The 24,125-nt window shown below is 40.4% G+C and overlaps 1 protein-coding gene across 4 annotated transcripts in view; it reads right to left on the bottom strand.

The window, feature by feature from the left end:
* The window catches only part of htr2cl1 (5-hydroxytryptamine (serotonin) receptor 2C, G protein-coupled-like 1), a 247,858-nt gene that overhangs the window by 170,065 nt on the left and 53,668 nt on the right, over window positions 1–24,125 (bottom strand). For 2 of the 4 annotated variants that reach the window (XM_041778688.1, XM_041778686.1), the window contains one exon: window positions 10,967–11,058. The exons of 1 other annotated variant lie outside the window; for it this stretch is intronic. The gene's annotated coding sequence lies outside the window, so the exon portion shown is untranslated. The remainder of the gene's footprint in view (window positions 1–10,966; window positions 11,059–24,125) is intronic. One more of the 4 variants, XM_041778689.1, reaches the window with a different exon arrangement.

A 24,125-nucleotide genomic window follows, 5' to 3' on the forward strand; every position in this document is an offset into this window, starting at 1 on the left:
TTTATTTTCCAGCAAGACAATGACACGAAGCGTAAGGCAAAATCTACATGTGACATTGTTGTTTCATTGACATTTCTTCGTAATAATCTGTTTAATTTTGACAGTAAAGAGTTTTTTCTTTGTCCAAAAAGGCCAAATCATATTGACTATAATTGCTTTTTAAAATCAGTTAAAGGGGAAAACATCCAATGGGGTGAACGCTTTTATAGGCGCTGTATATTACATTTACTACACACACACAAAAAAAGAATCAATAAAAGCACACACACATCTTCTTCCCAGGGCCACCACACATGTGCTAACCTCCCCACTAACAACCTGGTGCACTGTGACAGGTGGAGAGATAAATTTCCCTCCATGTCCTGGGCTGAGGAGCAACACTTTCAGACTAATTGGAGGGAGAAGAGAGAAGAGCCATGTTCACTTTAATGTGGCAGTCAAGGACAGGGCATCCTTGTTAAAACTTTACTTCACAGTATTCATGCTCGTTTTCTATGGCTAATAATACAACCTAAAGACGGTGAAAGACTAAAGCGTTTAAAGAAACACCAAAGGGAAATACAAGCTTTGCAGGAATTATTTTTTAAAAATACTGCACCTGGAAGTGAATATTCTAAACCTTACTGCACTGCAGGGATCACATTAATGCTTGATTGGAATACATTTATGGTAATAAGTCAAATTGAAATGGGTTTTCCCACTATCACACCCAAACAGAAGCTCTAACAGGCCTTGGACTGGATATGCAACGCACATGAAGCTCTTTCAAACACTACTGACACATCTATATAATACCCTCACCTTGTAAAAGCAATCAACAGGCGTTGTGATGCTCCCTATGAATGATGTGCTACCCCTCTGGGTTTGATCCGTAAACACCTCACACTTCCTACTCTTTATTGCTTTAGAGACTACGTGAGCCAGAGCAGATACTCAGAGGAGTTTTTGAATGAATTTGGCCGGCAGGTTATTAATACTGTGACATGGATTAGATTACTTAAAGTCTCTCTGGTTTCTCTGCATACAGAAATATCGCCTTCACGTTCCTTCGCTCATGATTTGTCTAATAGGAGGACTGTTTTTGAAGCTTTACCATTCATAAAATCGCCAATTTTACCTTTTTTTCTGTTGCTCATCTTAAAGTCCAATGCAAGCCTCTCCTTCCACCTGATGACTCAAAACTTCCAGTCGATTTCCTGCAGAAACCATCGCCAAGGTTGTGCTCTAGACGTAGCCCAAGTGGGCGATGGAGTTTGAGTCAGCATCATAGCTGCATTCAAAAAACATTTTGCACCCTAAACATAGCCTGATGAAGTGCTGCCAGCCTTCAAACAAGGCCGTGATTTCCCTTCAGGCGAATCGGTTAGAGTCTCGTTAAAAATCAAGGCTCTGAATGCAACACCTCGGCGGATAAACAAATCAGTGAACAAAAAGGCCTGAAAGTTTCCCTTGGATGATTAGAGTTCTGCAAAAGCCAATGAAAGAGTTTTATCAAAAACAAAATATGCTGTGTTCAGTTAATTTCCATAACAACCAACTGTCACTGCCAACAAAGAGTCCTTGTTTCCAACTCTCAAACACTCCCACAGCACAGCCGGAGAGCTTTATACTTCTACTTTTTATGATCGGAGTAGCGACAGCTGCCAACTGTTTCAACACTATATCACTCTATTCATATCACTCTATCCATTTCAGGTTTTTATCAGCCATATTGGCAGCATGGCTCCAGGGATGACAATAGGCCTTTTTAGAGTGGAGGGACTTTGTTACACAACATTTGGAGGATGCAGCCCTCTTTTTCTCAAATTGGTGCTGAAAGAAATGAGAACTATCAGATCTGCTTTATATTTAAGCTCCTATACTTTTACCATTGCCTGCCGGCACCAAAAGTATTTGTTGGTTAGTCGGTTAAACAGTGTAAATACAGGCTCAGACTCAAAATGCAACCCCAATTCCCAAAAAATCAGGACACTTTGCAATGCGTTGCACACCTCATAAACCAAAATTCTATCCACAATAGAAGGTAAAGGACATATCAGAATGATTTTGATGGCAGCAACACATCTCAAAAAAGTAGAGACGGGTCAAAAAAGGCTGGAAAAGTAAAGACAGGCAAATTAAAAACAGCTGTAGGAACATTTTGCAACAAATCTTACTACTTTAATTGGCAGCATGTCTGTCTGTCTGTGCTGATTTGCATTGTCTTTGATACCAATCAAAAGACTTCTGCATCTTCTTCTGCTTATCCAGGGTTGTGTCGTGTTGGTAACAGACTAAGCAAGTCAACCCTGACATCCCTTTTTCTAGTATCCCGAGGATCCCGGGCTGTCCCCAGACAAGACTGGATATGTAATCCCTCCAGTGCATTCTGGGTCTTCCCAAGGTCTCCACCACCTATACAGGTTGGTAACCAGGATTGAAATTCAATTGGCTCCTTTCAAGGCAAAGGAGCAGTGGCTCTAATTTGAGATCCCTTAAGATGTCGGTTGTTATCCAAAGCCCATAGGTGAGGGTTGGAACGAAGACGGACCGGTAATGAGACTTTTGCTATTCGGCTCACTACGGTAATGCTGATCCCACACCAATCTGCCTGTTGATCTTGTGGTCCATTCTCCCTTCATGGACGATGGCTGGTTCTAGCTTGGATAACATTATTTCCATACTCAATCCAGCCTAGACTTGATGTTTTCTGTTTTACAAGGCTGAAGAGGAAGCCACTTCATCTCCGTCACATTGACTTTCTTTGCTTGCGTGACCCTTTAGGGCTGTCTAGTCTTGAACAATGCATTTCTTTTTTATTACCTCCGCCAAGGAGGTTATGTCATCGGCAGGGTTTAGTTGTTAGTTTGTTAGTTTGTGTGTTAGTTTGTTTGTTAGCAACATAACTCAAAAAGTTGTAGATGGATTTTGATGAAATTTTCGGGAAATGTCAGAAATGGCACAAGGAAGAACTGATTAGATTTTGGGAGTGATCCGGATCACCGTCTGGATCCAGGAATTTTCTAAAGGACTCTGTACTATTGGGAGATAGGGCTAATGGTGGAGGTCTGCACTCTCTGAGTGCTTTTCTAGTTAATTAAGCATCAATGACTGTGACTATTTTCATCTAGTGGCTGGTAGAGCCTTGTTTTAGGTTCTACTCAGGTTATCATTAGGGTTTATTATGGTTTAGTGTGATAGGGTGGAGCTCCCCATTTGACAAGAATTTGTACTACCGACATAAAGGTCGAGTTAAAAAATGTACATAAAAAATCGTAAAACTTGCCCGAAAAAAAAAAAAAAATCCTGTGACCCAATAGTGGGTCCTGATCCAGACTTTGGGAATGAGTGATCTACAACAGTGATTCTCAGCTGGACGAGCCTCAGGACCCTCCATCAACTTGTCAATGGGAAATTGTGACCCTGATTTTTTTTTTTTTACATTTTTCTCATCCAGTCGGAGTTACTTAATGAAAATAAGCACACTGGACCACAAGCATGGTAAAGCAAGGATGTTTTAAGAGTTTCATGAATGTTTCTTGAGTAATTTTTATACCTGTATATATATATAATATCATCGAACTATTCAGAGAATCTGGAGAACTCTCTGTGTGCAAATGGCAAGACCAAAGATCAGTATTAGATGCCTGTGATCTTGGGGCCCTTGGCATGATTCTGTACTAGAAATCACTGCTTGGGCTTGGGAACTAACCTTGCAAAGCAGATGGATACGCCCATTTCCGTGTTTCTCAGTGGTGAATCCATCTTGCAAAGCACCCGTCTGAACCATTTGGGCCTGGTTGGAAAGTGACAGGACCAATCAGTGACGAGGAGCAGTACTTTCGGGTGCGGCGGAGTCGCAAGCAGCAACAAGAGGCCGGAAGTGATTAGCGTGGATGCTGCTAATGTGCCAGTTTGATCAGAACTTGACAACATTTTCATTAAAAGAAGAACAAAGAACAGCAGTGAGTTGTTTTCTTTAAAAAAACGACAAAAGTCGTGTATTGACATGTCTACAGTCGCCATGGTTTGCGTTATGCAGTTCTCTATGGAGTTTACTCCTCGGTAGCGGCTACATCATGTGTTTTGTTGCTCTGCTTGGCCCGTAAAGATGTGACAGAACGTTCATTCAATCATGGCAGTTTATTTTAAAGGCTCTGCCCTTTCCCAAATGCTGTCCAGAAACACTTCCAGAAATCATACCAAAGCTTATCATGCAAAGAAACGCCGCCTTCTCATTCTGGGACAACACTCATTTAAAATGGACTGAAGCAAGAAGGAAAACTGTTCTGTGGTCAGACGAATCAAAATTTGAAGTTCTCTTTGGAAACGTTTCTTTCAGGAATGGCTTTGCACATTTCAGAAAGACATTTCTAAACCACATACTGCATCCAACACAACAGCATGACTCTACAGAAGAAGAGTCCAGGTGCTGAAGTGGCCTGCCTGTAGTCCAGAGCTTTACCCAGTAGAAAACATTTGAAGAATTATAACAAAACATCTGGAAAAGAAGACCCAGGACTGTAAAAATCCGACATTCATAACATTCCTCTCCCAAAACTGCAGCATCTACTCTCCTCACTGCTCAGGCAATCTTTTGACATAATTTTTATTCCATCGTTGATTTTTGCTTGATCATTGAGAGCACTGATTCAGGACAGATTTGACTTGAATCTCATCTAGTTTCTGTCTCCATGAGCATAAATTTTAAACGCCACTTCATCAGTCAGACCTGTGAATCTTTGAACGCAGGTTTTGCATCATCTCGCTAACCTTTAGTGGAGGTGGATGATGAATCCTGCAGCACTGAGGGAGCAACAATGTGGGCGTTGCTGTAACCGCTAGACCTTAATTATTCAGCAGAGGCAGCTACTGCAGGATAAATCAGCGTCCTTCTGTCTTTCACACTGCATGAAACATACCTATGACAACCCTCATTTGTACTAATTCCTTTTATTGATACCTTGAAGTGAGGTGAAGCAAAGGCACTTCACCTTGTGGATGGAAGCTGACACAACTCTGCCTTAATTGCGCCTCAGTGCTTAAATTGACCCCATTTAATCCCTTTTTATGAAACTTAAAGGAGATTTACATTTGTCTTTAAGCAGCTTTTCACTTTAGGTTAAAAAATAGGAAAACACTAGGATGCATTTAAAGACCGTTGGGCATCATTGTACTCACTTGTGCAATTTCCTTAATTGGATTTGAGTTTGACGATACACAGATGCATATCAGAGTGAGTGTTTTTAACATGTAGTGGAGAAAAGCTCTCCTAACAGACTGGTATGATCAGGTCTGCAGGGCAACATCAACAAGCGAAAGCAAACAAGACATTCTGAATACATGAATGCATAACCAAACATGATGCATGTAGAGGAAGCGGCATGTCAGAAAGAATGAAGGCCGTGCAAAAAAGAAGAAGACAAAGTACATTCGCATGCAAACGGTTGCCTCCTTGTGTGTAAGAGACAGTTCTCCCTCCTGACCTACGGGGTCAAAAGGCTAATAGCAACACACTAGCAAGTCTTGAGTGAGTCATTCTTTTCCTCTGGGCTTGTGCGGCATCCCTACAGTAATTTGCAATTATATTAAAAGCTGCTTCACGATGCAAGTTCTGTTGTCTCGTTTTATGTACTTCTCAAAGCTCACAGGAAACAACTGTCAGAGCTGATGTGTCTCTGCAGGTGTGAGATATCGCTCAGCTCTTCAGGTGAGCAGGGGCGAGCTTGGTGAAAAGAAGGCTCCAGGTAGAGGCCGATATGAAACCTTTCTCCAAAACTTGGAAGCATATTGTCAGTTAAAACCACAAACAACAGGGCATATAAATCCTGATTATAAATACTAAAATACTCTCTCAAGCCTGTGTAGACTACAGTTAAATGTGGAACAGGTGCAACTATGGTGGTAATTTTTGTGGATGGGGATTGTATCCAACATCAACATACCACCATGAAAGGAGTGTACAGCGTTAGTTCAAGAATGAGAGCTGAATTGTGGAACAACTGCTGAAAATAGCCACAAGCAAAAAATAGCTGAAAATAGCCTAAAAATAACATAAAATGGCATAAAAGTAGCTGAAAATGGCATTCATCAGCTCAAAAAAGGATACAAATAGCTGAAAGTAGCCTAAGAAATGCTGCAAATAGCCTAAAAACAGCTGAAAGTAGCCTTAAAATCAAGAATCAAGAATCAAGAATAAAATAGCTGGAAATGGCTTGAAAATAGCTGATTTTGGCCTAAGAACAGCTGAAAATTGCATTCAATGGCTGAAAAAGCATAGAAATAACTGAAAATAGCATGAAAATAGCTATATTTCAAAAAAATTCTAAATGTTAGAAATGATAAAAGTTGTAAAAGTCGAATGACGAAGAAACTGAATTTTTTAAAGTTTAATCGGTGTTGATATGACAAAGTATGAAGGAGGAGATAGCCGGGGCAGAAGAAGAATAATAAACAAAATGGCCAACATAAATATCAATAATATGGATTCTCAGCATCCCCACTAATAATAATAAAACAAAACAAAAAAAAAAATAAAAAAAACATAAAAAACAATGATAGTAGAAAAAAAAATTAACAGTAAATTAAATAATTTGTAAATTAAAAAAAAAATCATAATAATATTAATTATTAATCATGTGCTTTTCCTGCTCGATGCGTTCCATGTAGGCTTGTGGCCCACACCACCAATCAAAAATAACATAAATAATATGTGCAAACTAATGACGGAAGCATCCTCGTCATATTCAAATATCCTGAGGGTTACAAACTGGGGAAGATTTTGAAGCAGTCATTACTTGTTTGTGTAAAAGCACCTGTGCTGTTGCACCTGTTGCTTGATTATGTCACCCCTGCCTGTGTGGACAGTGGAGCCAAAAGGAACTCAGTTAATCAAGTCATTTCTGAGCATATGCCAAATAAAAATGGAAAAACAGCGCTATAAATAGCATGTAAGTGTCTTTGTTTACAGTGTACAAAGCATTTCTTGACTATGAAATGAGAGACAGACCCACAGGCCATCAATAAAACAAATTACTTCCCTTAACGACCAAGATGCCAATTCCCACAGGATTAGTTTTGCCTGTGGATTATTGTGTGCTGAATTATGTTCAGTAATTTGCCATGGGATTTCAACTGGTCAAGTCACATGGGATTAAAAACTCTGACATCCTCAACGGTTATTAAAAATTGTGAAATGTCCCCAGGTTATTCTAATCCTGCGTGAATAGGGCTTATAATGCTGATGCTAATATTAGTTCAGTTTAGTATTATACATGGTTATCACTGATAGTTCTACACATATCGTCATCATTATAACTACTATTGTAGCCAGAAATAATAATAATACAAGATTAAGACAAATTAATGAGCAGGGCAGCCATGAATTGCTCTTATTCATAATTGTTGCTCTGCTTGTCTCCATCTTTTTTTATGCCCTTATAGCATGGAAACAGCGTCAGCAGATGGTTGTTCAACAGGAGCCTGGTTCTGCCCAAGGTTTTGGCCTACTTCCTTACACTGTAACTTTGCTAGATGTGTCTTAGTGTGTGCTCCATGTAGATTCCTGTTGGGTCTTTGTATAGTGCTTGAGATTTTTTAAAATCATTTTTTATATTTTGGAAATTTGTGTGGATTTTGGGGGAATTTTGAAATTTTCAGGCTTTGTGGGGAATTTGATTTGAATTTTCAGGGGCAATTTGCTTTGAAAATTTTAAGTATTTTTATAAAAATTGGGAAATTTATTAGAAAGTTTTTGGGAATCTGTATGGGGATTTAGCACAGGGGTGTCCTTTGAAATGTTCAAGAGATTTCATTCAAATTTCAGGGAGATATATATATATATATATATATATTTTTTTTTTTTTTTTTTTTTTTTTTTTTTGCTTGGGGAATTGCCATCATTTTCTGAAGCATCAAGATTGGCCTTCATGGGGGTTAAGGGACCCTGAAAAACCTTGAAAAACAGGCCATTCCATTATTCCTAAACTTCACAGTTGTCACAATGCAGTCAGGCAGGTAACATTCTTCCAGCATCAGCCAAACCCGGACTTGCCGTCTGCCATGAACATTAGGCCCGATGATCTTGACCAGTGATCTAGGACCTCAAAAATCTAATCATTTCGTTTTTGAATCAGTATGATCATTTGTGTAAAATTCTTAAAAGTATTCTCAAGATATTTTGTTTACAGGAGTGGCTCAGATGGACAGACAGACGGCCCAACAACATGACACCTCTGGCTTCAGTGATCCACAGTGCAGAGACATAAAAATAGATAAAACGGTACGCTCCATCTTCACACTTCATCAGTTGATCAATCAGTTGCCATAGACCTGGTAGGTTTTGCTACCACTTGCAAGGCCTTTTAAAGTGGATCTCTCCCTGACATAAACATCACACTTCAGCTCACATCCTCAACATCACTCCTAAAACTTCAATCCTCAGATGAAGGTTAAGTTCACCGTTCTGCAATTTCAACATAAATGGTATTAAACTGTGAGAAAAGGTGGAATAAAAGGGAATATTGATCTTCATGTGCAGTGCACAGAGCAGGCTTTATGTAATCTCTTTAAGTATAACGCTCTTTGCTAAAGCTGGAGCCACTTCAAATGGTACTAAAAGCTAAAGAGCTCTCAGGGCTCTGTCAGACCATTGAGATGTTTGATGATATAAGAGGGGCTGGCACACAGCTTTATTCTTTGAGTCAACACTTAGATATATCTTGGTAGAAGTCTGCCCACCATCCAGCCACCCTTCAAGAACTTTCAAGTATATTTTCGGTACCTCTTGGATTTCGGCTTTTCAGACGACCCGGTGCCTCTCTGATCTGACTCGGCGGGTCTGAAATTTCATGTCATCTCCTTCACAGTTCTTCCTCCATCTGAAGAAGTCCGATTTAGCCAACTGGTGTTACTACGTGGTGTGAAAGTGAAGAGACACTCAGAAAGGCTAGGATGGCGTCTCTAATAGCCAACTTTAACACACTGCTGGTAGGAGTTGTGTAGGTGTGCTCCTCTTCGTGTGAGTGGGTGGAGTTGATTTCTGTATGAACAGATAAACCAAATATGTGCGCGTGAACCTGGAGAGGTCCATTTTCCCACAAAAGATCAAACATTGACATTCTGTTTGTTGCACCTGCAGTCGATGGATTTTTAGTTCTGTGTTTACAGAATTAACCCAATGACCTGTGAACAATGACCTGCCAACGAGATGCAGGCCAGTGTGGCCTCTTAAAGGAGGGATCAGCCAGGGTGCCTGTACGGAGGCTAGGCTATACACTGTAGCAGACTGGGTGGCCATAATCTCAAGGCATGCCATATTTATATCGATAAAAAATAGACACGTTAAACAATGTTACAGTCAAGGTTGCCTATAAGTGGGATTAAAAGGGAGAGCTTTCTGGAGCCTAGCAAACTAGTACATCATAGAGTTAAGGAAAACCATGGTCCATTGTTAAGTTAAGCTGTGACAACCAATTTATATATTCTTATTAAAGCAACAAAAAAAATATGTGTTTATTTATTCATGCTTTGGTGCATTGTAACCTTCTTAAAAATGTAATCCCCTTAAAACAGAATTACCTTAAAATTAGTAATGTTAACAGTGTTGATTGGCACATTGAACTAAATTATTAGGACATCATGTGCACAAAAATCAGGATGCTAGAAAATAAAATAGAAGATGCTGAGATAAATTTAACTGAGAAGAACTGAATAATTATGAAAAGAGACAATAAATTGATGAAATTCGACCAAAATGGGTTAAGTGGCAAAATTGGGCAAAAAAACAATGGCAAAGGAAGGTGAAAAGTGGCAAAAATGGGTTAAATGTGATTTTTTTCAAATGTGGCAAATTGGGCAAAAATAGGATAAAAAAGAAAATGACATGGCAAATTGAGTTAAAATTAGCCAAACAATTGAAAAGTGGTAAAAGGTGGCAAAAATGGGTTAAAAAGTGACTTTTTTAAACTTGGCAAATTGGGCAAAATGTGGCCATACAATGGCAAAAATGGGCAAAAAGGTGGCAAAATGGGTTAGAAATGATAAAATTAAAAAAAAAGACATAATTGGACAAAAAACAGCAAATTGGCCTAGAAGTGGCCAAATTTGGTTAAAAAAACAAACAAACAAGAGAAATGGATTTAAAGTAGCAAACTTGGGTGTAAATCCACTTGCTATAAGGTGAGGGCAAAGTTGAAATTGTCCAAATGTCCCTCTTTCTTAGTCCCAGAATCCAGAGGCAACATTTCCTACTGTAAGCACTCCACTTACGGTATGTCCGTCTGGAAACACAGATGCAGATTTGCACCCGATCACACACGTAGGAGCACACGAACTTTTCCTTACACATGTAGCCCACTCTCAGACATCCATATCTAGTTGCATAAATCGGTTCATTTAATTCTGATGATGTTTAGCGGGTGAAATAGCGCTCCAAACAGTCTGAGCGCATGGAAGGTAAATCATGTCTGCGCTGCTGAAAGGGTTAAAATGGTGCGCGTTTTTAATGGAAGTCTATGTGTCCAATCCGGTAGATGGAGCTATTTCACGTCATGGGCGTTCTATGGGAGACAAGGTTTTCATTTTTTAATTTTTTTTTAAAATAAAGACAAATAATAACTTTGGCCAAATTTGATGCCTCAATCTATAAAAATGTGACTATCAACTCAAAAAAAAATGATAAAAATGATGAATGTCCTCAAAACAGACATAGTAGGGTCCAAGGGGAAACCCAACTAAATGGTAACCCTGAGGTAAATAATGAGAAATTTCCCAACACTTGAATTTTCTGTTAGCAGGCCTTTTTGCTTTAGCACTACCTCTGCACCACATACACCTGTTCCTCGGCATGCAGTGTACTCAACATGGTCGTAGGTAGAAGAGAGACTTCATCCTTCTTAAAGGGATCGTTTTTTATGTTTAGTGGCATTGCTGGAATAACCTGTCAACCGCCAGCATATTATCCACAGGAGGTACCATGCCTACTTACAGATGTTGACAGCCAAGACTCCAAACTTGGGTCCTTGTGAGAGAGTCCATGAACCACACGGTTGCATCTTGATGGATATCCATAAAATCTATCTGCAAAAGAAGAGAAGAACACTCTAAGTTTATGATTTATTATGCACAATTATGATAATGACAGAGTGGAATACCTTCATCCCATTGATGATTTTGGCCAAATAGGCAAAAAGCTTCCATGATAGCATTTTCTTAAAATTGAGTTGTCTTCCAAACTGGAACCTGCATCTAAAAGCCATCAGTCAGACGCTGCATCGATCTTGTCCTCGGGGATCGATCAATAACCTTGTTAGGATGCACATAAATGTAGATGCACACAGAGAAGTTATGATGCCAGAGGAAAGTATCACTCCCTAAAAATCAATCCATAACATCGGCTGGCTTCATCACGCATGTCTAGTCCCCCAGCTGCTCTTTTCATTAGTATCTTAACGGCTAAACTGAACGCTCACCGCTCATTAGACATTCATCAGATGTGCAAAACATTTTTCCATTGAACGTGACATACATTATACATTTAGCTCTGCTCTCTAAAGCAGACGGATGTTTCTATTCATCTGCAGATAAGGTGGGCTTACATTTATACTGCATGGCACCAGTTGTGGTTCAAAAGCTTAAATATCAAGTGATTAAGCTGCTTGAGAAAAATGTTTTCTTTCTGCAATGATGCACTGAGTGATTTAAAGGTAATGAGAGAAGATATAGTATTTTTTTTCATTGATTCCTCCATACCACTCAGTCTAAAAATACATTTTTTTCTGTCTGGGCCTTCTTTGTGGAAAAACATTAAAAACACTCAGGGGGATTCATCACACTGATGTCAGCTCATGTGTGTTGGATCATTGGTGCTAGAGTCCTCATTATTGGATTTTGGACCTGAATAGTATCAAACTATAATGTTAGAATTATTTACTCATGCTGCTTTTGAACCCCTTTTCAACACGTTTACCACCATTTTCTGCTTCTTCTTTTGGTCACTTTTAACTATTCTTCACTTTGTTGCCCATTTTTGCCACTTTCTTTTTGGCATATCTATCCCATTTTGCTGCTTTTTCCGCATTCTTTTGCCATCTTATCCCAATTTTGACACTTTCTGTCCATTTTTGCCAATTTGTACCCATTTATCCTGCTTCTTCACCTTGTTTTTGGTACTTTCACCCCAAATTTTCCTTCTACTGCCTCTATATTTTTGGCAGTTTTTCCCCTCTTTGCCACTTCTCACCAATTTTTGCTACTCAATTTTTTGAGCTATTCAACCATTTTTGCTACCGATAACCAATTTTTGCCTTTTTCTATTTTTTACCCGCTGTTAACTGCTTTCCACCATTTTTTCCCTTCCCTATTTGGCCACTTTTCTCCCATTTTACCACTACTTCTGGGTAACTTTATCACGTTTTTGCTACTTTTCAATCTTGCTACATTATTTCCAGTTTTTGCCCATTCTTGCCTTTTTTCTTTTAGGCTTTTTTTTAATCCATTGTTGCAGCTTTCTGCCCATTTTGCCTCTTCTTTCTGGCACTTCCATCCAACTTGTGCCTCTTTAAACCTATTTCTGCACTATTCAACCACTTTTATAACCGTGCAAAGCAGATGGATACGCCCTTTTCCTTGTTTCTCACTGGTGAATCCATCTTGTTAAGCTCCCATCTGAACCATTTGGGCCTGGTTAGAAAGTGACAGGACCATCAGCGACGAGGGGCAGTACTTTCAGGCACAGCAGAGTCGTGACGCAAACAAGCAGCAGCAAGAGCTGGTGCAGTTATAGAGGAAGAGGTTAGCGTGGATGCTGCTAAAGCGCCAGTTTTATCAGAACTTGACAACATTTCTTGGTTAAAAGAAGAACAAAGAACAGCAGTGAGTTGTTTTGTTTTTCAAAAAAGACAAAAGTTGAGTACTTACATGTCTATAGTCGCCATGTTTCACGTTATTCCTCAGTAGCTGCACACGCACAGCTTGATAGCGGCTATGTCACGTGTTTTGTTGCTCTGATCCTTTTCTCAAATGTTTTCTGTTGAAGCTTTGCCAGATAGATGTGTGCCAGTTACCACTTTTACCCATTTTAACCACAATCTCTGAGTAATTTTTTCACATTTTTGCTGCTTTATGTAGATTTTTGCCTCCTTTCACCATTTTTTGTTACAATATTTCCAATCTCTGCCCATTTTTGTTTTGTCTTTTTGGCACTTTCATCTAACTTTCTCCACTTTAAACCAAATTCAGCCACTTTTGTTTATTTATTTATCTTTTTTACCACCTTTACCCATCTTTGCTGCTTTCCACCTATTTTTGCCCCTTTTTTTGGCACGTTAATTGGATACATTCTGCTGTTTGCCAATCTTTGTCACTTTTCACCAATTTTTGCATCTTTTTTGGCACTAATAACCTGATTTCACCCATTTTTACCACTCTCCATCCTTTTTTACCACTTTCTTCAATCATTTTTTTCTGCCTGTTTTACCACTTTATGCCCATACCACTTAGATTTGCCACTTTACTCAATTTTTGCAGGTTTTTTTAAATTATGTAATTATTTTCTATCTATGTTTTCCCTTCTTTTTTTTCTGGCATCCTGATGTTTGTGCACATATTTGCCCTTGCTATTCTGCCTGACATTACTTTCCTAATCTTTAAATTCAGTCTGCCAATCCACATTGGCACCAATAAAATATCACCAAAAATAATGTAATTCTGCTTCAAGAAAGGGGATTTGTATTTTTTAAAAGCCTACATTGCACTACAACATATTTAAATAGATTTTTTTTTATTGTGTTGGTAAGAGTGGCAATTATTCAGGTTAAAAATAGAATTTGGTTATCATGGCTTACGTTTTTGATTGACCATGATTTTGCTGACCTTCATGGGCCCCTGGAAAGCCCCCCTTTTGTCCCCCCCTTATAGGCGACCTTGCTCATACTTGTCCCTTGCACATTAATGCTTTATCTAAAGAAGGCTTTGATGAGTTTTCTCTAAACTTTACACAGATGTTGAACTGATCATATTTAAAGCTGAAAATTCACTGTTACAGTGATCTCTTATTGTTGCACAATAATCCAAGAATGCACTGAAGGAATTCTGTCACATTTTTCTTACACTTGGACTTGAAGCTGAAGTGATTTGATTTTGGAGGTCAAAGGTCACTTTATCCATAAATACTGTGAGGTTGCATTGACTTGAACCATATTGTAGCCTGACCCATCCCTGTACAGTCACTGTCCAGCGGTCGTAAACCATACATGGACATGTAACCACCAAGCGGTAGCTCTAGTTTTCTCTTTGCAGAAGCTGGACTGCATTCTCATTTTCCCTGTATAATTCTCCACTTAATAATCATTTACTCTGCACAATACTATCTCTAATAGAAAATGTTAGCAGCAACGACTCCAGCGCTGGAAACTGGTCCTTCTCTAATTTGCTGGAGCTAATTGTAATGAATGACCCTAAAGAAGCCAAGCCTGTTGGCTCTGGTTTCTTGGGGGTGATGCGTGCTGTGGTACATGAAACCACACAGAGTGCACAGCTGATAATTGTGTGCATGTTTCCAACCCACACAAAGGAAAAGTGGTCACAAAGTAGCAGTGATGTCCTTCTGGGGGGACAAAGCAGCCAGTAATTGCATATGCATCAATAGGCTGAATGTGCAGATGTCAATAACCATTATGCTGCTCTGTTTGTGTGTGCAGCCATTAAAGATGGCGGAGCAGATTTACTGTAGCAGGCCTCGGTGGAAATGTCCAACTAATGAGCCTTTGAATGCTACTTTACAGTCTGCTCTGTCTCAGTCATCATCGCTCACACCTTCAGAAATATCTGCTATCACATCTTCAGCTAATCATCACACTTTTACTCAGCGGTTTTCTGAATAACTGAGATTTAACAATCAATAAAACGTGGACACCAACCTGGTACTTTTACAAAACTGCAGGAGATTCAATCACTGCTTTTCAAGAAAATTAGACTTTTTCATCACAATGCAGACTTAAGATCTGACAGATCAAGTATGTCAGAGATATGGATGCAAAAAGGGGAAATCTTCACAGCTGTGAGGCAGAAAATCAACAGCAATGATGCAACGCTTCGACTCCAATAAAAGGTAAAGAGGACATCATGACTACCAACTTCTTAGTATTTTTGCTTTAACACTTTATATGTACAAAAATATTCAGCCACTCAATCACTTTTATCACTTTCTGCTCCCCATTCTTTGCCACATCAAGAACTTTCAACACTTAGCTGCCCATTTTTGCCATTTTAACACTGTATTGCTAATTCAACCAATTTTGCCCTCTTTTGCCTCTTAAGGCCACTTCTTAGCTGCTTTTCACCTTTTTTTCTACCCATTATTGATCCTTAATTGCCTCTCATAACCCATCTTGTTTCAAATTGAACCGATTTTTCAACTTTTTCCCATTTTCCCACTCATTAACCAATTTTTTCCGCCACTTTTAACCCCCTTTATCACTGATTCAGTGCATTTTTGCCACAATTGATCGATATCAAACCAATATTTGCCTTATTCATCACATTTTTGCCACTTGTCTCCTATCTATTGCCAATTTAAACTTATTTTTGCTACTTTTTTAACCCATTTTCCCTATTTAGCTTCCCCTTGTTGCCACTTTTTACAAATTTTTAGTCTGCCTAATTTTACACTTTCAACCCACGTTTGCCACTATCAGCTGCTTTTCAGTATTTTCCTGCCCATTGTGTAGGGGACAGTTGCAACACTTTTTTACATTACTCTCAGTTACTCAGAGACTATTTGGACTAGGCACACCAAATATTTACATATTAAACTTACATGTGTCTGCTAATTACCCATACCATTTAAATATGGCTACATAGGACATATCAGTCACATTATTTATTTGAATAGAGGATTTCAGATGTTGCACCTGACCCCAAACCTGGAGACAGTTGCACCATATTAAAAAAAACCATTAAAATTCACTAATTAACTTCTGCTTTTTGTCTTAATAAGCACAGTAGTCCTACAATATTAAGGTATCATGTATTTATTTTATTTTCATGGTGTGTGCTGCTGACCTCTTGGCCAGGTCACCCTTGTGAAAGAGATCTTGATCTCAATGGGTTTTAATCTGGTTAAATAAAGGTTAAATAAATAAATAAATTTAAAAAGTTTTGTTTTGTGTAAAACATAGGCCTATCTTAAGTCAATGTGCAGATGTTACCGAAGCTATAAAAACTCAATATTTCAGTGTGGGACAAAAATAATGAAATAATTTGCAAAACAAAAACAAAAAATATTAAACATGTTTTTAGTGACCAAAATACAAAATTGTTTTAAAACTCTTTATGACAACAGATAAATGGACTTTTCTCCTGTTTTTACAGGAAAATTTATGTGGCTAGTTTGTCCCATACCACAACAGATACAACAATAATTGCTCATTTTTGCTGATCAAGTTATTTGGGGAATTATTGTCATTAGCATTAGTTTCTCATTGTCTTATAATATTATTGCCTGTTCTGTTCATCATGAGCAATGAAATATATTAACTGTGCCTATTTGGAACTAAAAATCTTAAAAGTTTGTTTTGATATGACTAGCCTAATTAGCATGGGGACAGTTGCAACTTTTGACCACTTTTTTCCCCCTTTTCTCAATTTTTTATCATTGTTTCCCTCACTTTAATTTCTGTAGTTCTACTTCATCCAGTGGCATTTTGACATTTGTGCTCATCACAGCTAAGGTAACAAAGGTAATTCTGTTTTAAGAAAAAGGGTTCACATTTTGACAAGACTACAGCCTATTTTACTGCAGCATAAATACAATTATTATTTATTTTCATTGATAAAATGTACTTTACAATGGACTATGATTTGCTGACCTCTAATGGCCCCGTATTTGGCCGGGCCTTAGAGAGCTGTCTCCTGTATCCTCCCTATGGGCAGCCTTGGTCTCAGCTGTGGTATGGAGATTCTGTCCATAAATATCACAAACAGAATCAGAGATAAGGGGCAGCCCTGACAGAATATAGTACAAGCTATAAATCAACCCTTCAGGTACTTGCTACATACGCCACTAAAGCAAACCTCTAAACCTGAAGGATCTTGCTTGACTGCCCTTGATCCAGAGCATGCGCACACAAACAAAACCACACCAACATTCACTAGCCCCGTCTCTATGTAACACTGTTATGCAAATCACTGTACACAGACGAACACATGCTGCATCCTCAGACAACATTGCGTGATTGCAGGTCTAACCAAACGGCGCGGATTTACATGAGTAAAAATACCCGAGGGAATCCTGCTGTGCTCATGTGTGTCAGTGTGTTCATTCATGCATGTTTGCAGATGTTACTGGCATGTGCACAGAGACCATGGCAGCAGACATGTGTCTGAACCACTCATCTGTCTTTAAAAGGCCATTAAAACCAACACAAACAGAGGGACGCTGTTTGTTTTAATGAGGGATGTGATAGTCTGGGAGGAGGGGCTAAGAATAGCTATTATCTTTTAAAAGTTTTGAGATGACCAAGGAAAAAGGTGCACGAGTCTCAGAGCGACGTGGGTGGCAAGAGAAGGAAAAAAGCAATCTGCAGCCCAGCTTCAGTCCTCCTTCCCCCTCATCGCGTGCCACCAGCACAGTCTGCTAGTCCGCCACAGCACATTACACTTTGAATGAGAGAGGGAGAAATATACACAGCAGGGACGTCCATATGGTGGAGGAGAGAGAGATGTATAAACACAGGGGGATGTGAGGCGGAGAAAGCGCTGTCATCTGCAAAAAGGCACAGTCTGATGACTTTATGCTCTGTCAGTCCGGTCTGCTGCGGTGACACAGAGGTGAGAGGTCCAACTTGTTCCTCCCCATCGAGTCTCTAACTGGAGAGCTTATCGCCTGCTTATCAGATGTCCTTCCCCTCCTCTCTAACATCAATCTTTTCCTTCTTGGTTGAATACTCTGAATCATAAACTCTGACAAAGTCTGGGAGGAGTGAGTCAGACCATCTTGGTATGCCAGCAAAAGTATGCAGTGATTTACGTCTTCAAGTAAACTTTTTTGATTTATTCTTTATAACAACACCCCACTCCTCAAGTCCCTCTGCATCTTTAAGTCTTCCTTTAACCCCTTCAGTAGCCGTTGATACATACACCATTTTATAGTGTGTACTGTCAGGCTTCTTCTCTATCTATGGTTATTTCTAATCCCTTAGTTATTCCAAATTCTTTTGCACACCCGTATGTTTAATGATCTCGAACTTCTATCCATTTTTGTTTCACCTGTCCACAGTTGTGTTGTACCAGCAGCAGACTAAGACTGGACAGGCACTGAGCAGTTTTCAGTCATTTCTTTCCCAATTTTGAGTCACAGGAAAGACTCCAATGTTGGCATGAATTTAGGCTCGATCATGGGTCATTTGCTATGAGGTGCAACTCAGCATCTCCCAAGCAGTTCAATTAATTTGGGACATTTTGGGGGGCTAACCAGGGGTACCCACCTGAACAGTACCCTAGGATGTACCCACTTGCAACATCCACACTTTCAAGGACATCCAGAGCACAATTAGGCTTGTGCCAATCCTCCCTCCTACCTAATGGGGCCCTCAGGCAACTTACTTGCCACATCTACACTTTACTTCAGCTTCAATCTTTGGCCAAAACATGCCTTAAAGTTCTACCCAATACTGTACTGTGAGGTTCAAATGGCATGTAAATGTAAGGAGAAGGAGAAAGACACAGTTGCCACAATTATTGCTTGTTAGTGGAGCCAGCTGGTGAAAGAAACTTGTGACGTAGTATGGTAGTTGAGCAAAAACATCTTTTCAGCCAAGAAGAGCTTTCAGTGCGATTCTTTTCTCTAAATAACTGTTCAAATAAAAACTGCTAACCTGTCTAACCTTCATATCTTTGTTGAATGGGTAAATTTCACATGATCTGGGAGACCTCTCATATAATGTGTTTGGGAAAGGCAGGACTTCTCAGTAGATGATTGGACAAATGTTCCGTCAATTTTACTACAGGCCAATCAGAGCAACATGCCTACACTGGCTCATGGTACAACAAAGTCATTGCCACAATTAGCAGCCATTACTAATGGCTTCCAGTACAAATTAACTTCACCCATAGCTAACGCCTTATTCTCCTCAAACAACACTGAGTGGCCAGACCCATCATCAGGTCGGGTACAAACAGAGCAGGTTGGAGTTTTGGAAGATGGATTTTCCTGATGACGTACACAGGTTCTGGTGAATCCATCCACTTTGCAAGGTTAAAAACCTCTGCTATACCGTAGCATCATCCGAGCTGATTGCAACACGGGTCGCCATTGTTCATCAGCTTGCAGTACAACTAAACCCCACCCGTAGCTACTGCCTTGTTCCCCTGAAATGGCACTGATTGGTCTGTTCTACTCTCAGAACAGGCATTGTTTCTGATTGGAGCTTTACAAGATGGATTGGCCTGATGACAGACATGGGTTCTGATGATTCCATCCAATTTGCAAGGTTGAAAAACTGCAGCTAAACTATAGCTTCATCCAAGCTAATTGCCACCTTCCTGCCCTTTGGGCCACCGTGTTTATTTACCCTAATGTTTCCAGCTTTTGGAGTCAGGACTCTTGTTGTTTCTCATGTGTGGTGTGCAACTGTTTAATCAATCTTTATCCATTTTCATGTGTGGGGTCTAACAATGTTCTAACAACCTTTTGAGATTGTTTAAATGCTTAAGTCCCTACCAAGCTTTAGTTTCCATAAAAAACCTTTTCCCCTGCCTCGTCCCATTTCATCCTGAGCTGTCCAGTTTCCTTCTTTTACGTGCATTCCCATCACGCATCTTGCCTACCTCTGCAGTCCTGCTCCCTGCTCCTCAGCTGTCCATCATTTGTTTGTCCCTTGACTTTAGCATCTCTCTGCTCATCAATTTCAACCTTCTATCACCTTTTCTCCATTCATCTTCCTCCCTCCAGTGGTTGACTCACTCTTGTGAAGTGGGAGCATCTGTTACAGGTAAAATGAAAGGCTCAAAGACATACTTGAAGAGGTGGCGTGTTGCATAAAAATGAGACTTGAGGGTAGAAAGATTTCACTGCATACTATGAGATTTCAGCCACTTTTTTAAGCGACCAAAGGTAGCACCAGAACACATGAATTCAAACCCCTTGCCTGAGCACTGAGAGGAATAATATTAATATCCATCACTGTTTGACAGTAGCTGCTGAGAGTCTACATGGGGTCGAGGCCTCTAACCTGTTTTTAATACCTCACATCTGGGTGGGTTTTCCCACATCAGCCCAGAAATCACTGAGCCCGATGTTGGCAATCAATCATCATAACTCTGCGATGGCAGGATCGCACAATGTAAGCATCAGCTGCATGAACGCATATCCGGGCATAGGTTGTTTTCATTGCTTCAGTGAGGAAGCTGTGCTCGGTCTCTGTGCAGATATGTGGAAAAAGTCTGAGCTCTCCTTCAGCACTGCTTCCGAGTCGTATGCCAGCTTCGCTCTAACAGCTCTGCAGCAGCTGTGTGTACTATTTGGCTCACACTCAAGCAGAGATGGGAAGTCCACGGGTCTAACAGTGAGTTGTTGGCAGGAAAATCTTTGCACTACGGCATATTACTTGTTTTCACAAATACTCTAAGTGGTAAGCTGCTTTACATTTTTATGCATCTGCAGCTGTAAAATCAAGGGTTGGTGGCATTGCTTTTGGCTGTCCTTCAGTCTGGGATATTTTGCAGGTCAAAGGTCAAGGTTGGGTTCAGTGGGTGTTCTGATGATCCTTTGCTTAAAAATTCTATATGGGGTTTTCTTCGAACGTTGCACAAATTTAAACTCTGACCATCCATCCATCCATCCATCCAACTTCTTCAAAACCAATCAGTTAAATAAGTCAATTAACTCTGACTTAAAGATGAACTGATGTCTAGAGGATCATTGGAAATTTTAATGGGTGTCATTTTCATTCCTAACTAATGAATATGTTACCTTAAGGTGTGAGATCTTCATCAAGTTTTCCATCCATCCATCCATCCATCCATCCATCCATCCATCCAACCATCCATCCATCCATCCATCCATCCAACCATCCATCCATCCATCCATCCATCCAGGCAGCCAGCCAGCCAACCATCTGTCCATCTCTCCATCCGTCCTATCCATCCAACCATGCATCCATCCATCCAACATCCATCCATCCATCCATCCATCCATCCATCCATCCAACCATCCATCCATCCATCCATTTATCCATCCATCCAGGCAGCCAGCCAGCCAGCTGTCCGTCTCTCCGTCCGTCCGTCCATCCATCTGTCCGTCCATCCGTCCATCCATCCATCCATCCATCCAGGCAGTCAGCCAACAAGCCATCCATTCATCCATCCATCCATCCATACATCCATCCAGCTAGCTCGTCATCCATCCATCCATCCATCCAGGTATCTATATATCATCCCTCTGTCCGTCCGTCCGTCCGTCCATCCGTCCATCCGTCCATCCATCTATCCATCCAGGCAGCTAGCCATCCATCCATCCATCCATCCATCCAGACATCCATCCATCCATCCATCCAGACATCCATCCATCCATCCATTTATCTATACATCATCCATCCATCTGTCCATACGTCTGTCCGTCCATCCGTCTGTCCATCCATCCATCCATCCATCCATCCAACTTCTTCAAAACCAATCAGAGGCTTCAGGTGATGCCACAGAGGCTATGCCCATGTTTTATCCAGTTACTGCTATCCAGTAAAGTCAATTAACCTGATTTTGAACAGGTAACCACCAAACTGATTTGCGTTGAACATCCCAGAGTGAAGTGGAAAGTCATCAGTTCCTTCAGATTCCTTGGAAGGAGTAGTCAGATAAATCCTTATTAACGGACTCATTATACAAACTCAATCGAAATTTCCTTTCAAGCTGATTACTCCCTGCAGAGAAGGAGTATTGATGAGCCCATAAACGTACAACTTGATAAAGTATTTCCCTTGTCTTTATTGTGCATCAGTGCTGCAGACAGAAGTAATCACCAGAGAAATACTCCTTCCTGCGTTTATCCTGCACCGTTGACACTTTTTTTTTGTTGTTGTTGGAGATAGAGCCAAAGAGCAAAGTAATTAAGAAACTATGCGGTGTAAAGTGGGCGTGAGCTGCTGATTTGCATTTGTTTATGCAGACAGACTGCAGAGGCAAACATAGGGAGGCTTTTGTGTCTCTACGGGGGATGAGTGTCACTTCCTGTGAGGAGAGGAACATCTTTTATTAGACTGCGAGGAGCCGACACGTTTGGTGTACAGTGCTCTGGATCATGTTATCCTCAGAGATGTACAGAGAAGAGGCAAAGGGCGCAGAAGCAGCTGTTGAATATTTTTATAAATATTGTCCGAGGTCAGGATGACAAGATGGGAGAGCAGGCAGCAAAGAGGTCGGTCATTAAACTTAGAGGGAGTGATGCCTGCAGGCTTGAGAAGCAGCACATTTATTCTTTATTTATGGGACAGTTGAAAGCTGTGGTGTGATTTTCTCTTATGGCAGTGATTGAATGGCATATGGTAACACGGGGAAGCGTGAACTACAGCAGCTTTGATGGTTTAGTCTGCTTTGTTGAGAAGTAATTTAAAACGTTGCCAAGAAAAAGTTTTTGAGTGTTTATGACTCACCATGTGTAGGCTATAAAGGAATGTCTGAACTGTTTGGAGATTCTTTTGAAGATTGAATATAATGACTGCAGTCTGTCTGCTTGTAAAATACAATTTAATGTACAATGAAAACTTTTAGCAAGAGACAAAAATGCATGGCAAAGTGAAATGCCTTAAGTAATCCCTTTCAGAAATGCCTATCTATGAGAGCAAGTGGGTATTTTTGTGGGGCTCCCATTGGTCCCATCTTTTTGATGAGGACTAAAGCCAGAAAGTCAGGTCAGGTATGGGAGCATATGCCAGTGTGACATTGTGCCAAATCAACCTGTACTTCTTCTGCCTCCTAATGGGAAACATCCAGGCATGTGCCAGGCCCATGCCCCATCTCTGCTGGTAGCTTCCTGACCGCACTCCCCAACCCCGAGGTATGGTTCAACCCACCAGGTCCCAGACATCCATTAAGTGGTGAGCACAGCAGTGAAAAGTATGCCTAGTACCTGTAGAAACGTACCAGTAGCTGACTCTTCCCATCCTTGCTCTCTTGAGTACGTCAGAATAAGACACATGGTCTTGCCAGTGATACCCCAAATTGCTCTAAAAAGGAAGTTCTCACAAAGGAGTCCAGCTTGTGTCTCTAGGCAGAGTCCAGGCCTCACAAAAGTAGAGTTAGATCAGATGGGCCAAAGGAAAAAAAAAATGACAACGGGCAAACAGCCTTGCCCTGCTTCCCATGCTCACTGCCCTGGGGCATGTCAAATTAGATACATCACAAAGGAGTCCAGCTGGCGACTCTGGCCATCAGGCAAAGTCTAGACCTCACAAGAGTAGAGTAAGACCTGGAGGACCAAGGACATAAGACCTCAGATTTTTTGTCACACCGCCCTTGCCAACTTCCCACCCTTAGACATTAGAGACATGGTCTTGCAAAAGACACACCAAAATGCACCAAAAGTAAGTCATCACTAAGGAGTTCAACCTGTGTCTTTGGCCATCAGTCAGCATCCAGGCCTCACAAGAGTATAGTAAGACCAGGAGGACCAGGAGGACCAGAGACTCTGACTTTTCTCACATAGCCTTGGTGGACTAACCAATCAGTCCAGGCAGAAGGCTGTAGAATTAAAGGCAGTTAGCAGATTGATGGAGCAAGAAGCAATGCCTTTAAGTTGTCTTTTAAGGTAAGTGGTAAATAATAATGGACTTTAGCTTGTATGGTACTTTTCTATTCGTCTGACTCATCAGACAACAAGTCATTATGGACAAAAAGTTGTCTGGTTGCAGACTTATAAGTCTCCCATTAGTCTTGGCTGGGAATACCTTAATGAAAACCACTGGCTTTAATGGAATCACCAAGAAACTTGCATGTTTTCCCACAGGACTACACCATATGGTCCATGAGATGATGATAAATGATGATTGCCAAGAAGTTCAACTTCAGGGTCACATGCTTTGCCTGAAACCCAAGTCTCAAGTCAAAGTTATCCATACTAAACTAAAAATTGCACACAGACCACAATAACCATT

Source organism: Cheilinus undulatus, linkage group 22 (assembly GCF_018320785.1).
Source record: "Cheilinus undulatus linkage group 22, ASM1832078v1, whole genome shotgun sequence".
NCBI lineage: Eukaryota > Metazoa > Chordata > Actinopteri > Labriformes > Labridae > Cheilinus > Cheilinus undulatus.